Source organism: Sapajus apella, unplaced genomic scaffold (assembly GCF_009761245.1).
Source record: "Sapajus apella isolate SASKATOON/1434 unplaced genomic scaffold, GSC_monkey_1.0 scaffold2, whole genome shotgun sequence".
Taxonomy (NCBI): domain Eukaryota; kingdom Metazoa; phylum Chordata; class Mammalia; order Primates; family Cebidae; genus Sapajus; species Sapajus apella.
Window position 1 is genome coordinate 22,846,953 of NW_022436942.1, and position 15,961 is coordinate 22,862,913.

Below are 15,961 nucleotides of genomic sequence, written 5' to 3' on the forward strand. Positions count from 1 at the left end.
GGAGGATTGCCCTTCACCACTGTCCCTCAGGGATGTCCCAGAAAGGGACTCTTGCGCTGCAGCTGTCCACTTTTGGGTGGTGCCTGCAAAGTGTAAATACCATCTGTAAATATGACCTGAGTCCTTTTTTCCTCTCTGTCAACTGATCATAGACAACGCTCCAGGAGGCCATACGTGCAGGCTGGGAGAGAGAAGGCAGTGTAACAGGAATGGGGGCTAGAGGTATTTGGATCACTTCTTCATGTAACTTACCTGTGCCTTCAGGGACTATTCAAGCCCCAGTCATGTACATACTACTTCCATTTGATGATGAAATGCTGTTGTGCACGCCCAATGTTGTGACTTGGTGGGGCAGATAACACCAAATTCATGATGAGCAGCCCAGGTTTCATTATAACTAGGTGATCCAAGGTTAAGTATTCAGTCTCTTTCTCTCTTTCTTTCTTTTATTTATTTATTTATTTTTTGAGATGGAGTTTTGCTCTATTGCCCAGGCTGGAGTGCAGTGGTGTGGTCTCAGCTCACTGCAACCTCCGCCTCCCGGGCTCAGGCAATTCTCCTGTCTCAGCCTCCCCAGTAGCTGGGATTACAGGTGCCTGTCACCACACCCAGCTAATTTTTGTATTTGTAGTAGAGATGGGGTTTCACCATGTTGGCCAGGCTAGTCTTGAAGTCCTGACCTCGTCATCTGCCCACCTCAGCCTCCCAAAGTGCTGTGATTACAGGCGTGAGCCACCTTGATACTGACACTTCAAGTGCCACCGGATCTGCTGGATCACATGGCTCAAGAAGCAGAACTGCTTGCACAGAACCTGAACCTGTTACAGAGACTTCTGTTCTGGGCCCCACTCAAAACTGGAAACTTCTCAGGTCATTTGGTAAATGGGCAGGAGTAACATACCCAAATGGGGAATATATTGATCCAAGGAGTTTGAGGTTATAGTGCGCTATGATCACACCCCTGCATTCCAGCCTGGGTGACAGAGTGAGATCCTGTCTCTAAAATAATAAAATAATAATAATAATATCAATGTGGCCGGTCGCGATGGCTCACCCCTGTAACCCCAGCACTTTGGGAGGCCAAGACGGGCAGATCCCAAGGTCGAGAGATCGAGACCGTCCTGGTCAACATGGTGAAACCCTGTCTCCACTAACAATAAAAAAATCAGCTGGGCGTGGTGGTGCACACCTGTAGTTCCAGCTACTTGGGAGGCTGGGGCAGGAGAATCACTTGAACCTGGGAAACAGAGGTTGCAGTGAGCTGAGATTGCACCACTGCACTCCAGCCTGGTGACAGAATGAGACTGTGTCTCTAAATAAATAAATAAAAATAACATCAATGTAATGGACCAGCATAATTATCTCGTGGAAGAAAAAAGCAATCAAAATTCTTGTGAACTAAATTATGACAGTGGACTGGAGTGCTGATATAGCTCTGAGATAGCACAGTGAAAGTGTATTGCTGGCCTTGCCACCTAAAAGCAAACTGCTTCTGGTGGTCTTTATTAGATATCCCTGTGATTTTACCCCCAGCCAATCAATTGTTTCAGTTACCCAGGCCTTTGTCAAAGTACCCTTAAAAACCCTAGCCTCTGGATCATGAGGTCAGGAGTTCAAGACCAGCCTGGCCAAGATGGTGAAACCCCATCTTCACGAAAAATACAAAAATTAGCCGAGCATGGTGGCGGGCGCCTGTAATCCCAGCCACTCGGGTGGCTGAGGCAGAGAATTGCTTGAACCTGGGAGGCAGAGGTTACAGTAAGCCAAGATCACGCCACTGCACTCCAGCTGGAGCAACAGAGCAAGTCTCAGTCTCTAAAACAAAACAAAACAACAACAAAAGAACCCTAGCCTCTGAATTCTTGGAGAGGTGAATTTGAGAAATTTCTCCCATCCCTCCTCTTGGCTGAACCTGCTGTAATTAAACTCTTTATTTGCTGCGATTCTCAGTGCATTGGTATTTTTTGTTTGTTTTTGTTTTTGTTTTCTTTTTTTAGACAGGGTCTCACTCTGTTGCCCAGGCTGGAGTGCAGTGGTGTGATCATGGCTCACTGCAGCCTTAACCTCCTGGGTTCAGGTTCTGGGCATGGTGGCTCATGCCTGTAATCCCAGCACTTTGGAAGGATAGAGCAGGTGGATCACCTGAGGTCAGGAGTTCGAGACCAGCCTGACCAACATGGTGAAACCCCATCTCTACTAAAAATGTAACTATTAGCTGGGAGTGGTGGTGCATGCCTGTAATCCCAGCTACTCAGGAGACTGAGGCAGGAGAATCATCTGAACCCGGGAGGCTGAGGTTTCAGTATGCTGAGATCGAGCCATTGTACTCCAGCCTGGGCAACAAGAGCAAAACTCCGTCTAGAAAAAAAAAAAAATTCCTAAAACAACAGAAGCTACTGAAACTGACTCAAGAGGAAATAAAAAAATTAAATTAACCTATAACAAGAAAAAAGACTGAATTACTCATTAAAAATAAAAAATATCCACAAAGAAAATCCCACAACCATATAGTTTCGCTGGTGAATTCTGTCTAATGTTTAAAGAAGACTTAACACCAATTATTTTCTTTCTTTCCCCCCCCCAGTTTTTTTTTTTTTTTTTTTTTGAGACAGGGTCTTGCTCTGTTGCCCAGGCGAGTGCAGTAGCATGATCATATCTCACTGCAAATTCTAACTCTTGGGCTCAAGCAATCCTCCTGCCTCAGCTTCCTAAGGTAGCTAAGACTACAGGCATGTGCCACCATGATGCCTGGCTATGCATTTTTTTTTTTTTTTGTATTTTTTGTGGAGATGGGATCTCAATATGTTGTCCAGGTTGGTCTTGAACTCCTAACCTCAAGCAATCCTCCCACCTCAGCCTCTCAAATTGCTGGGATTATAGGCATGAGCCACTGCACCTGGCCATACCACCAATTCTTCACAAACTCTTCCAAAAAAATAGAAAAGGAGGTTGGGTATGGTGGCTCATGCCTGTAATCCCAGCACTTTGGGAGGCCAAGGTGTGAGGATCACTTGAGCCCAGGATTTAGAGATCAGCCTGGGCAACATGGCAAGACCCTGTCTCTATTAAAAATACATAATACTAGCCAGCATGGTGGCACACACCTGTAGTTCCAGCTACTTGGGAGGCTGAGGTGGAGGAATCATCTGAGCCCAGGAAGTCAAGGCTGCTGCAGTGAGCTGAGGTCACACCACTGCACTCCAGCCTGGGTAATGGGAGTGAGACGGTGTCTCCAAAAAAAAAAAAGAAGAAGAAGAGGAGGCAATATATCTCAATTCATTGTATGAGCTCAGTATAACCCTGACTGATAATCAAACCAGATAAACACATCATAAGAAAAAAACTACAGACTAATAGCTCTTATAAATATAGACACAAAAATCTTCAACAAAGCACAAGCAAACTTAAACCCAGCAACATGTAAAAAGATTATGCTCTATGACCAACTGGGATTTATCCCAGAAATGCATGATTGGTTTAACAAATGAAAATCAATCAATGTTATACACCATATTAACAGAATAGGAGACAAAAACCACCTCATCATCTCAATAGGCAAAATATTTGATAAAATCAAACACTCTTTCATGATTTAAAAAACACTCAACGATCTAGGAATAGAAGGTAACTTCCTCACTGTGATTAAAGTACATCTACCAAAATACAAAAGCTAACAACATACTTAATGATGAAAGACTTGCCAGGTGTTGTGGCTCATACCTGTAAACCCAGCACTTTAGGAGCGAGGATCCCTTGAGGCCTGGAGTCTGAGACCAGCCTGGTCAACATAGCAAGAGCCCATTTCTATCTGAAAAAAGAAAGAGGCCAGGCATGGTGGTTTATACCTGGAATCCTAGCACTTTAGGAGAGCAAGGCAGGAGAGAAAAAATTGGCCAGGCATGGTGGCATACACCTGTAGTTCTAGCTATTCAGGAGGCTGAGGTGGGAGGATCATTTGAGCCTAGGAGTTGGAGGTTACAGTGAGCTATGATTGCACCACTCCGGCCTAAGTGACAAAGTAAGACCCTGTCTCAAAAAAATTTAAAAAAAAACTTATGAGTAAGTTTAACAAGAGAAATGCAAGATTTGTACAATGAAAACCACAAAACACAGCTTGGCACAGTGGCTCATGCCTATAATCCTAACACTTTGGGAGGCCAAGGTGGGAGGATTGCTTGAGACCAAGAGTTTAACACCAGCCTGGACAACATAGTGGGACCCTGTCTCTAATTTAAAAAACAAAATAAGGCCAGGCAAGGTGGCTCACACCTGTAATCTCAGCACTTTGGGAGGCCAAGGTGAGTGGATCTAACCCCATTAGAGATAGGTTTTCATCATGTTGCCCAGGAGTTCGAGACTAGCCTGGGCAACATGGTGAAACCCCATCTCTAAAAAATTAAAAATTAGAGAAAAATACAAAATAAAAAAACAGTAAACCTACAAAAAAATTCAGTTGAAAGACATTAAAAAGCTCTAAATAAGTGGAAAGACATTCGATGTCCATGGATTGGAATACAATATGGTTAAGGTGGCAATACTCCTTGATCTACAGATTCAAAGGAATTCCAATTAAATTTTAGATGGCTTTTTTGTGGAAATTGAGAAGCTGACCCTAAAATTCACATGGCAATGCAAGGGACCCAGTATATGCCAAGCAATCTTGAAAAAAGAGAATGAAATTGGAGGAGTCATACTTCCCAATTTCAAAACCTACTACAAAGCTAAAATTATCAAGCCCTTTGATACTGGCATAAGGACAGACATATAGAAGAATGAAGTAACATTGAAAGTCCAGAAATAAATTGATATATTTAAGGTCCAATGAGTTTTGGCAATGGTGCCAAGAGGATTGAATGAGGGAAATAATACTTTTTCCAATGAATGGTGCTGCAACAATTGTGCATGGAAAAGAATGAAATTGGACCTCTATCTCATACTATATACAAAATCATCCCATAAAATCAAAGACCTAAGTGTAGGAGCTAAAAACAACAAAATTCTTAGAAGAAAACGTAGGTGTAAATCTTCATGATACTGTATCAGGCAATGATTTGTTAGACATGACGCCAACAGCACAAACAAAATAAATTGGACTTTATCAAAATTTCAAACTTTCGAGCTTCAAAGGACACTATTAGAAAGTGAAAAGACAACTAACCTGCAGAATGAGATAAAATATTTGCAAATCATATATCTGTTAAGCATCTAGTATCTAGAATATATAAAAAAAATTCTTACATCTCAACAATAAAAAGGCCGGGCACAGTGGCTCATGCCTGTAATTCCAACACTATGGGAGGCTGAGGTAGGTGGATCACTTGGACTCAGCAGTTCACGACCAGCCTAGGCAAACAACATGGCAAAACCACGGCTCTACAAAAAAATACAAAAATTAGCCAGGCATGGTGATGCATGCCTGTAGTCCCAGCCACGTGGGAGGCTGAGGTGGGAGGATCACTTGAGCCTGGGAGGCAGAGGTTGCAGTGAGCTAAGATCATGCCACTGCACTCCAGTCTGAGTAACAGAGTGAGACCCTGTCTCAAAAAATAAACAAATAAAACAATAAAAAGACAATAACCCAATTACAAATTTCGGAAAAAGGATTTGAATAGCCATTTATCCAAAGATGTATAAATGGCCAATAGGTAAATGAAAAAATGCTCAACATTATTAGCCATTAGGGAAATGTAAATCAAAGCCACAATGAGATATAATTTCACATTCACTAGGATGGCTAAAATCTGAATGATGAACAATAAAAGTGTTGGTGATGATGTGGAGAAATTAGAAACTTCACACATTGCTGGTAGGAATATAAAATGGTGCAACGCTGTGGAAAACTTTGGCAGCTTCACAAAAAGTTAAACATATATGACCCAGCAATATATTCCTTTTGCAGCTTTATGTTACTAAACATAACATAAATATTTTAAGTCTCTTCTCTAAGCTGGTTAGTATATAATTTTTTTAAATTAAAAAAAATTTTAAGTCCACTACAAATTGTTAAATTTTAAGAAAATTATTTATTTATTTATCAAGACAGGTCTCACTCTGTTGCCCAGGCTGGAGTGTGGTGGCTTCATCTGGGCGCACTGCAACCTCAACCTCCTGGGCTCAAGCGATCCTCCCACTTAGCCCCCAAAATAGCTGGTACTACAAGTACAGGCCATCATGCCCGGCTAATTTTGTATTTTTTGTAGAGCTGATGTTTCGCCATGTTGCCCAGGCTGGTCTCAAATTCCTGGGCTCGGGCAGTCCTTTTGGCTCAGCCTACCAGTGTTGGGATTACGGCATGAGTCACTGCACTCAGCCTGTTTTTTCTTTTTTCTTTTCCTGGTTTGTCTTGAGCAAGACATATACATTTTTGAATACAGACTTTGCATTTGATATTTCCCCCAAAATATTCCCGAGGCTATCTTGTCATAATTCAACTCCTCGTTTAAGTGTTACTTCCTCAAAGAGGTTTTCTCTCAAACACTGTTACGCTTCTTCCCCACTCCCAGTCACTTTCTGTCTCACAATCCTGAAGCACTTTTCACTATTTGAAACATTTGTGTTTAGTGGCTTTTTAACTGTCTCCCCTTCCCCATTCAAATATAAATTCTACCTGGGTTGCTAACTTCTTAACTCCATGCTTAGAACAATGCTTTGCTCGTAGTATGCCCTATGTTTTGTGAAAATATTTGCTGAATAATATAGTAATTTTAAAAAATCCCCAAGCAGTTTCATGTATCTCATTTGATCATTACAACTATTTGAATAAAATGAGGCCGGGCGCGGTGGCTCACGCCTGTAATCCCATCACTTTGGGAGGCCGAGGCGGGCGGATCACGAGGTCAAGAGATCGAGACGATCCTGGCCAACCATCCTGGCCCGTCTCAAATTATTTAAAAAAAAAAAAAAGAAAGAATAAAATGAGATTGCTAGTCCCATTGTACAGAGACTCAGAGAAGCTTTTCACCCAAGGCAATAGGGCTAGGAAAATGGTAGTGTTATAATTGCTCTGCAGGTGGATTGCTTTGTCCATATATGGACTTCATTTCTAGGGCTAAGGATATTTTAAATTACTTTGCCGCTAAGGAAGCGAAGACTCTGAAAGATAGTAGTAACCACCACTACAGGCACCTGTAAAGATCCTCTCCTTTTTCCCTTTTTTCCCCCGCTAGACTCTGCAGCCGAACACGTGTGACCTGTGTGTACAGCACTCGCTCAGTCTCCCTCTCTAGCCCTGCCCACAATAAGCCCGGCCCCTTCTTTTCCTAGAGCCCCGCCTCTCGGCCGCTTTCCAACTCAGCCCCCACGGATCTCGCCCTTCCCCCCGGCCGCACGCTTTCTCGCGAGAGTTGAGCGCGCCTGGCCGGACGGGAGGAAAGTATCCGCTCTGCCGAGGGGGGAAAGAAGGAGCTGGAGATAGATTGTAGGACAGAGTGCGGGCAGGCGGGAGGCAACGGAGCTACCAGCCGGTAAGTACTTTTAACATTAGCTAGTCCATGATCTGACGGGAGTCTCCCTTTCAACTCTGGCCAGTCCCAGCGTTCCGGGCTGGGGTCTCCCCTCCCAGTGTGTGTTGGACGGGGGCGCTGAGGCGGTGGCCGGGCCCTGTCTGAGGAAGAGGGTGGGGCATAGGCCAAAGCCGACCAATGGAGGAGAAGGAAGCCTCGATTGGCGGCGATGAGCGCTAATGGGAGATCGCTTTTTCCTTGCCGAGCGCCGCCCCTCTTCTCTGTCTACTCCCGCCTCCTTCCTTTGGGGGGGAAGGCGGGGCCAGAGACTTGAAGTGTGGGGAGAACTTGGGGTAAGTAGCCCCGGGGGGCACAGGGCGTGGCAAGGAGAGGGGAATTGAATCCTGAGGGAACGGTAGTCTAGTGGAGCCTAAAGGAATGATCATAGGATGGGGTGGAATGGGAGGAAGAGGAGGGATACTAAACTAGGTTAGGAACCCAGGGCTTCCCAAAGAGTGGGATTAGGAGCTTGGAATTGGAAAAGGGTAATAGGTAGGAGGTAGGAATGAGGAGATGAGAACAAAGATCTTGGTCTGGTGACACAACACCCGTTGGGTTTGACAGGAAAGATAGATAGGGGTAGATTATTGGAAATGAGGGTCATGGCATTTAGACTGAATTAATAAAAAGAACATCAGGGACAGGATATCAGAGAGAAAGTATGGATTTGGAGAAAATTAAGTGAATGAGTTTAAGAGGACAGTATGGGTGAGCTGAGTCTCCATAAGGCATGGCTTCTGGAAGGATATGAGCCTTGAGAGCGATGAGAGAGGTGTTTGGGAAGGAGATGACTGGTATACATATGTCTTTAGCCTAGGTATCAGGTGGTTGCGATATTGATTTAGGGCTTCTGGTGGATATGGCACCCAGACTGGTGACCAGCCTCCAAGATGCTGGCATGGGGGTTGAGAAGGAGAAAAATAGCACTTTCATCACTTCTCTGATTTTCTTTCTCCCTCTCTTCCATTTCCCAAACTCTTGAAACACTGGGATGTGGGCTTGGAACTTAAGCAGTCCAAGTTGGAGCCCCATAGGGACTTATATGTTGCTCTGAATTGCTTGTTATGTTCTCTGACTGGGTGTTTACAACCCAGGGCACCTCCTACCCAGATTCCCGCGTTGCTACTTTCCTAACTTTAAAAGTTTGTTTTTTACTTAAAAGAGGGTGTTTTAGTATTTCTGAGGGTCATGTCATATTAAGTACAGGTGTGTAGGGGGTGTGCAGAGTTTTCTTAGGAAGCTTACACGAGTCCTGTGTTTAAAAATTTTACAGTAATTTAATTATTGTAGAGATATCAGTGTTTATGGGCATTCTAAGCAGAAATGCACCAAAATGAAAGTTCGTTTTGTTAATTGTGCCTTCCCCGGTCATTCTCGAAGAGTTGTCGAATGGGTGGTTGCAGTTCATTTTAGTTAGCTTATATAATATGTTTTTAAATGGTGTAAATAAAATAGACATGTTATTTCAGGAAAGTGAAAAACGTTCAGTTTTTTTGCTTTGTGTCCACACTCAGAAGCTAAAGATATGCCATAATATCTTAGGCCGAGGGCTGGGGAAATCAAACACAATTTGTACTTAAACATGGAAGATGTAAGGTAAGTGGAGGCTATTGCGAAATGTTAACATGTCTGTAAGAAAAGAAGCTAAAGAAAAGTTTGGCAGCTCTACTCAGTAGTCTTACCAGTTCTTCATTCTGTACGGAAAAGGGACAGGGCTTTGCCCTTTGTTTTATAGTTGTGTATCATTTAATAACAAATTGGACGAATATAGCCAATTAATAACCTCTTTAGTATTGCATAGATTTTGCTTTTACGTTCCTTCTCTTCTCCTTTTACTTTTGAGAAGTGAAATAATGTCTGAAATACCAGTAAAGCTATTATATGAAGAGAAACCACAGTATGTAGTTGTATTAACCTTTGGTTTTCTGCAACCATTTGAAGCTTTTCTCCCTGACCAAGAAGTTGCCCCTGTAGCACATTGAGACCAATTCATTGCTGACCCTGTAGCATTAACTACTGAGCTGGGTTCTAATATTTCATGGTAAGAGCATTGCGATTGGACATTCACAACATTTTTCAGTTTGGCTGGCAGCAGCACAAAAAAATACCCAGTGAGAGAGCAGAGTCCCTTGTTTTGGTCTTCCATCCTAGAATTTGCGATGGCTTTGACTAGGGCACTATTAAACCCAAGATGATTTTTTCTCACTAGTGTTACCATTTAGGAGAAAGCTAGAGTGATAACACTGCTCATCTTTCAACTTGTGGATTGAAGTTTAGTTTCAGTGTTGTAATTTTTAAACACCTTTGTTTACCATGGTTTAAAAATGTTAATAGCTCCACTTACTGTATCTTGTTCTGTTTCCTCTCCTCATTTCCAACCCAAAATGAAAGTTGTTTTTTCAACCACTCTTAAGCTCCTTCTTTGCCTGGAGTAAAGTCGCTGGCTCTGGCTGAACACAGCTGCTCTGAAGTTCTCAGAAGTTATTGTTTTGTGCATGTCAAGACTGAGTTTTTCCTAGGCCACAGGGAGAGGGAGTTAGTGTTACAGCAGCCTCCCATCCACGTCTGATAAGGAGGAGCCTTCTCCCTGCAAGGAAGTTTTAGGTGGGGTAAATAGAACTCCATGTAAATGTCTAATAAAGCCAGCTCTCTTCTTGAGACTAGTTGGCATACTGGCCTATAATTGTCCCCTATCCCTTGATAAAAGTACTAAAATTAAGGTACAGATGTTTCTTTGAGAAAAACAAATGCAGCATTCATTTAAAAGGAAAAAGCATTCTTTTCTTTTGTTGGTTTCTCAGAAAATGGTCCTATAGTTTTGGAGTTCATGAAAAAGTCTTCTGTCTCTTTAAAACCATGTCAAAGAAAATAATTTTTAAGCTTCTCTGACATTTACCCATTTTGACATGTTGCCTTCCCCTAAGAGGCTTTTTTTTTTTTTTCTTTTAGGAAGGATCAAATAAATCCATGATAGGTGAAAACACATCATATTTGGTATCCCTGATGGTTGGTCTTTTAACTTCTGAACACTCTAAGGAGAAAGTCTCCGCTTCATAGATACCCTGTTCCATTATTGAAGCTTTACTCCAATAAAGTAAAGCTCCATTATTGAAGCTTTACTTTTAGAACATTTTTTACATTGTGCTGAAGCTCTTTAGTTCTGTTATCTGAAGCCACAATAAATAAATTTAATTCCTTGTTAACATGGTAGTCTTCAAGTATTTCATAACACTTATCTCATTCTTTTAGAGACAGGGTCTCGCTATGTTGCCCAGGCTGGAGTGCAAGTGATATGATCATAGATCATAGATCATTGTAACCTCAAATTCCTGGGCTAAAGTGATACTCTACTTCTAGCCTCCTGAGTAACTAGGACTCTTGGTCTCAAGCAATCCTCCCAGCCTCCAAGTAGCTGGCACCACAGGCACATGCCACCACATCTGGCTAATTTATAAGTTTTTTTGTAGAGATGGGGTCTCCCTACATTGCCCAGGCTCTTCTCAAACTCCTGGGCTCAAGCCATCTCCTCACCTTGGCCTTTCAAAGTGCTGGTATTACAGGAGGCATCTCTTCCTGGGTAAATACCCCAAGTACTTTGAGCTCTTTCTTTCTTTTCTTTCTTTTTCTTTCCTTTTTTTTTTCCTCGGAGTCTTGAAGTGTCATCTAGGCTGGAATACAGTGGTGCGATCTCCGCTCACTGTATTCTCTGCCTCCCGGGTTCAAGCGATTCTCCTGCCTCAGCTCCTGAGTATCTGGGATTACAGGCACACACCACCACAGCTAATTTTTGTATTTTTAGTAGAGACTGGGTTTTACCATGTTGGCCAGGATGGTCTTGAACTCCTGACCTTGTGATCCACCTGCCTCAGCCTCCCAAAGTGTTGGGATTACAGGCGTGAGCCACCTAGCCTGCCTTCTTTCTTTCTTTTTTTTTTTTTTTTTTTTTTTGAGACGGAGTCTTGCTGTGTTGTCCAGGCTGGAGTGCAGTGGCACGATCTCAGCTCATAGCAACCTCCGCCTTCCATGTTCAAGCAATTCTTGTCCCTCAGCCTCCTGAGTAGCTGGGAGTACAGGCACCCGCCATCCACACCCAGCTAATTTTTATATTTTTTGTAGAGATGAGGTTTCACCATGTTGGCCAGGCTGGTCTTGAACTCTCGACCTCAAGTGATCCGCCTACCTCGGCCTCCCAAAGTTCTGGGATTATAGGCATGAGCCACCGAGCCCAGCCTGAGCTATTTCTTAAGTGACATTTTTAATAAAAGTTCAGGCTCTTCATCAAGTTAGTTACCTGAGTTTATGTTTCCTTATCTAGGTCTGAATTTATTAGATTACATCAGATATAATCTAATAAATACAAACTACAGCAGGAAGCACAGCTTCTATTTTACTGTACTCTGTGCCTCTGTTTCTTAAAGCCTAAGATCACATTAGTTTGTGTAGTTGATTTTTTTTTTCCCTTGAGGCAAAATCTTGCTCTGTCATCTTGGCTCACTGCAACCTCCACCTCCCAGGTTCAAGCGGTTCTCCTGCCTGAGTCTCCCGAGTAGCTGGGATTGCTGGCCTGTGCTACCACGCCCAGCTAATTTTTTTGGATTTTTAGTAGAGACAGGGTTTCACCATGTTGGCCAGGCTGGTCTTGACCTCCTGACCCCAAGTGATCCACCCACCTCCGCCTCCTAAAGTGCTAGGATTACAGGCATGAGCCACCATGCCAGGCTGTGTAGTTGATTTTTTAATGTAATTGACAACTTTATGTTTATCCCTGTAATTATCATCTTGTTAATTTGGTTTATTATTTTAGCTTGATAATGTCAGTTTACCTCTTGACTATTTCTCAAATGTTTGTATTATTGATAAATTTGATAAACATGATGCCTATGTTTTTGTTTTAGGTCACTAGTAAACATGTATAAGGGTAGAACAATGCTATACAACATGAGTAGACTATCATTATGTTAACATTAATCTGTTAATTAACCTTTTGGGTAAAATTCAGTTGTGAAGCTCACCTGCTGTTTTATATCATCTAACCTTTATTTTCTATAAAATAACAAGAGGTATCCTCCTGAAATCCAAATACAGTATTCTGCCTCTGACATCTCTGAAATCCTAGGTTAGTGACCCTGTCAAAAAAGAAAATGAAGTGGCTGGGCGCTGTGACTCACGCCTGTAATCCCAACACCTTGGGAAGCCGAGGTGGGCAGATTACTTGAGATCAGGAGTTCGAGACCAGCCTGACCAACATGGAGAAACCTCATCTCTACTAAAAATAGAAAATTAGCCAGGCTTGATGGTGCATGCCTGTAATCCCAGATACTCAGGAGGCTGAGGCAGGAGAATTGCTTGAACCCAGGAGGCAGAGGTTGCAATGAGCCAAGATCGCACCATTGCACTCCAGCCTGGGCAACAAGAGTGAAACTCTGTCTCAAAAGAAAAAAAGAAAAAGAAGTTTGAAGTTATGTATCAGTTGCTGTTTGGATATCTTATGCTACTGTTTATAGATTACTGCATACCTTGTCAGTGGTTCATAAGTGATCTCTTCAATAATTCATTTAGAATCTTTCTGGGAAATAATATTTCACCAGTCTACGGTTTCTGTACTTGACCTCCCTTGCCCTACATTTATAAAAAATTACAATTTTCTCATTTCCAAGACTTCTAGTCCTGTTTTTTTTTTTTAATTTTCAAATAATTATAGAACAATTAACCATATTTCTTTGTAGTTCCAGGGATTTTTTTGTTGTTATTTTGTTATTGTCTGTCTTTTGGTTGTGGTTTTTTCTTTTCTTTTCTTTTTCTGAGATAGAGTCTTACTCTGTTGCCCAGGCTGGAGTGTAATGGCACGCACACTGCAACCTCTGTCCTCCAGGTTTAAGCAATTCTCTGGCCTTAGCCTCCCAAGTAGCTGGGATTACAGGCATATGCCGCCACACTTGGCTAATTTTTGTATTTTTTTTAATAGAGGTGGGGTTTCACCACGTTGACCTTAAGTGACCCACCCAGCTCGGCCTCCCAAAGTGCTGGGATTACGGGCGTGAGCCACTGTGCACAGCCATGGTTGTTTTTTTTTGAGACAGGGTCTTCTTCTGTTGCCCAGACTGGAGCACAGTGGCACAATCATGGCTCATACTGCAGCCTCAATCTCCCAGGCTCAATCCTCCTACCTCAGCCTCCTGAGTAGCTGTGACTAGAGGCTCATGCCACCATGTCTGGCTAATTTTGTTTATTTTTTGTAGAGGTCATCATGTTTCCCAGGGTGGTCTCGAACGCCTAGGCTCAAGCAATTCTCGGCACTCCCAAAGTGCTGAGGTTACAAGCGTGAGCTACTGTGCCTGGCCAGATTTTTTGACATTAGATGAAATTCTGTTTCAGAAACTTTCTTTTTTTTGAGACAGGGTCTCCCTCTGTCTCCCAGGCTGGAGTGCAGTGGCACCATCTTGGTTCACTGCAATCTTGGCCTGGGCTCAAGAGATTCTCCTGCCTCAGCCTCCTAAGTAGCTAGAACTACAGGTGCACACTACTGTGCCTGTTTAATTTTTGTATTTTTTGTAGAGACAGGTTTCTCACGTTGCCTAGGCTGGTCTTGAACTCAGCTCAGGTGATCTGTCTGCTTTGGCCTCCCGGAGTGCTGGAATTACAGGCGTGAGGCACCGTGCCCAGCTTGTTTTGGAAATTTTATTTTTTATTTTTTGAGATGGAGTCTTGCTCTGTCTCCCAGGCTGCAGTGCAGTGGCACAATCTCAGCTCTCTGCAACCTCTGCCTCCCAGGTTCAAATAGTTCTCTGCCTCAGCCTCTCGAGTAGCTGGGACCACAGGCATATGCCACCATGTCCAGCTAATTTTTGTATTTTTAGTAGAGATGCGGTTTCACCATGTTACAGGGTGGTCTCGAACTCCTGGCCTCAAGTGATGCGCCCGCCTTGGCCTCCTGAAGTGTTAGGATGACAGGCATGAGCTATTGCACATGTCCTGGAAACTCTTAGGAGGAAACTTTATTCCCTGGACATTTTAACTTAGAAATGAAAAAGTTAAACTACTCTCCAAAGAACAATTGTATTGTAGCTTTCCCATAACATTGACATCTCCAATTTAGATGTAACTTTTCATTTTCTTTTCTTTTTTTTCCTTTTGGAGACAAAATCTTGCTGTGTCACCCAGGCTGGAATGCAGTGGTGCAATCTCGGCTCACTGCAACCTCCACCTCCCAGGATCAAGCAATTCTTATGCCTCAGCCTCCTGAGTAGCTGGGACTACAGGCTCCTACCACCACTCCCAGACAACTTTTTGTGTTTTAGTAGAGGTGGGGTTTCACCATGTTGCCCAGGGTGGTCTTAAACTCCTGAGCTCATGCAACTCAGGCAATCCACCTGCCTCGGCCTTCCAAAGTGCTGGGATTACAGGTGAGAATCTGTAATCTGCATCTGGCCCTTTTCACTTTCTGTTTGGAATATAACCCTATACGAACTGTAAACACACACACACACACACACACACACACACAATTGTCATTTGTAATTGTAGTTTATTGGCAAGGATGGTCTAAGCTTGCCAGTCTATGTGCTGTAGGTGAAGGGTGCTACAAATGAGATAGAACTTCAGAAGACATCTCTAGGGACTAAAGACTTTACATTGGCAGCCAATAACTTTCCTGCTTGTTAATTTTAGACCTGACAGTTGAATTTATGTTTGAGCAATTTTAGCTGATAAATGCATTTTTAAAGTACCTTCCTCTTTTGGCATTTTAGTTTTTACTTTCATTTTTAAAAAGTTGCAAATTGTAAATGAATGTGCATGTTAAATTAGCATGCTACTAGTTAGGGAAACAATGCATTTTCTTTTGATACCTTCTCATCTATCTGATAGTATTAGTTATGATTTCTCCTGGAAAGCAGAAGGATGGACTTGATGACCCCTCAAGGTCCTTTTCAGGCCAGACATTCATAAACAGAAATTAAGATCAAGGAACTTACTCTTGAAGAATCAGGAAGAAAAATAGACTGTAAAGAAAATAAAATTGAAATGTTTCTATTAACCCAGTGGGAATGGATAAACACAAGGAACATAAATGACCAGAAATAATAACTCCTTTGAGCTAAAAACAAAACAAAAATCAACAACAACAAATATTTTGCATTGGGGTCATTTTATATCTTAAAAATATTTTATCATGACATTTTTCTCTTCGACATTTCCCTGGTGGACACTTTGTGTTGCAAGAATGTTGGGTTTTGTTCCTGTTAAATCATAGTATTTTGTTTCCTTCCTTTCTCCTTTGTCCTTTTGTTTAAAAACTTTTTTTTTTTTTTTTTTTGGTCTTCTGTATAATGTACTGACTGCCTGTATACAATGAAGTAAAATTCAATTCAATTTTGAAAGTATTTGCTGTATCACTTCCTTGGAAATGAAGGATGAGTGTTACAATTCAGGAAAGGTTGTATGAAAAGATAAACTTGTAT

At 42.3% G+C, this 15,961-nt stretch overlaps 1 protein-coding gene across 5 annotated transcripts in view; it reads left to right on the forward strand.

Moving 5' to 3' along the window:
• The first annotated feature begins 7,304 nt into the window (after positions 1-7,304).
• The window catches only part of LOC116560676 (cyclic AMP-dependent transcription factor ATF-7), a 104,468-nt gene continuing 95,811 nt past the window's right edge, over positions 7,305-15,961 (forward strand). For 2 of the 5 annotated variants that reach the window (XM_032292220.1, XM_032292240.1), the window contains exon 1: positions 7,481-7,795. The gene's annotated coding sequence lies outside the window, so the exon portion shown is untranslated. The other 3 variants (XM_032292209.1, XM_032292238.1, XM_032292239.1) reach the window with 3 other exon arrangements.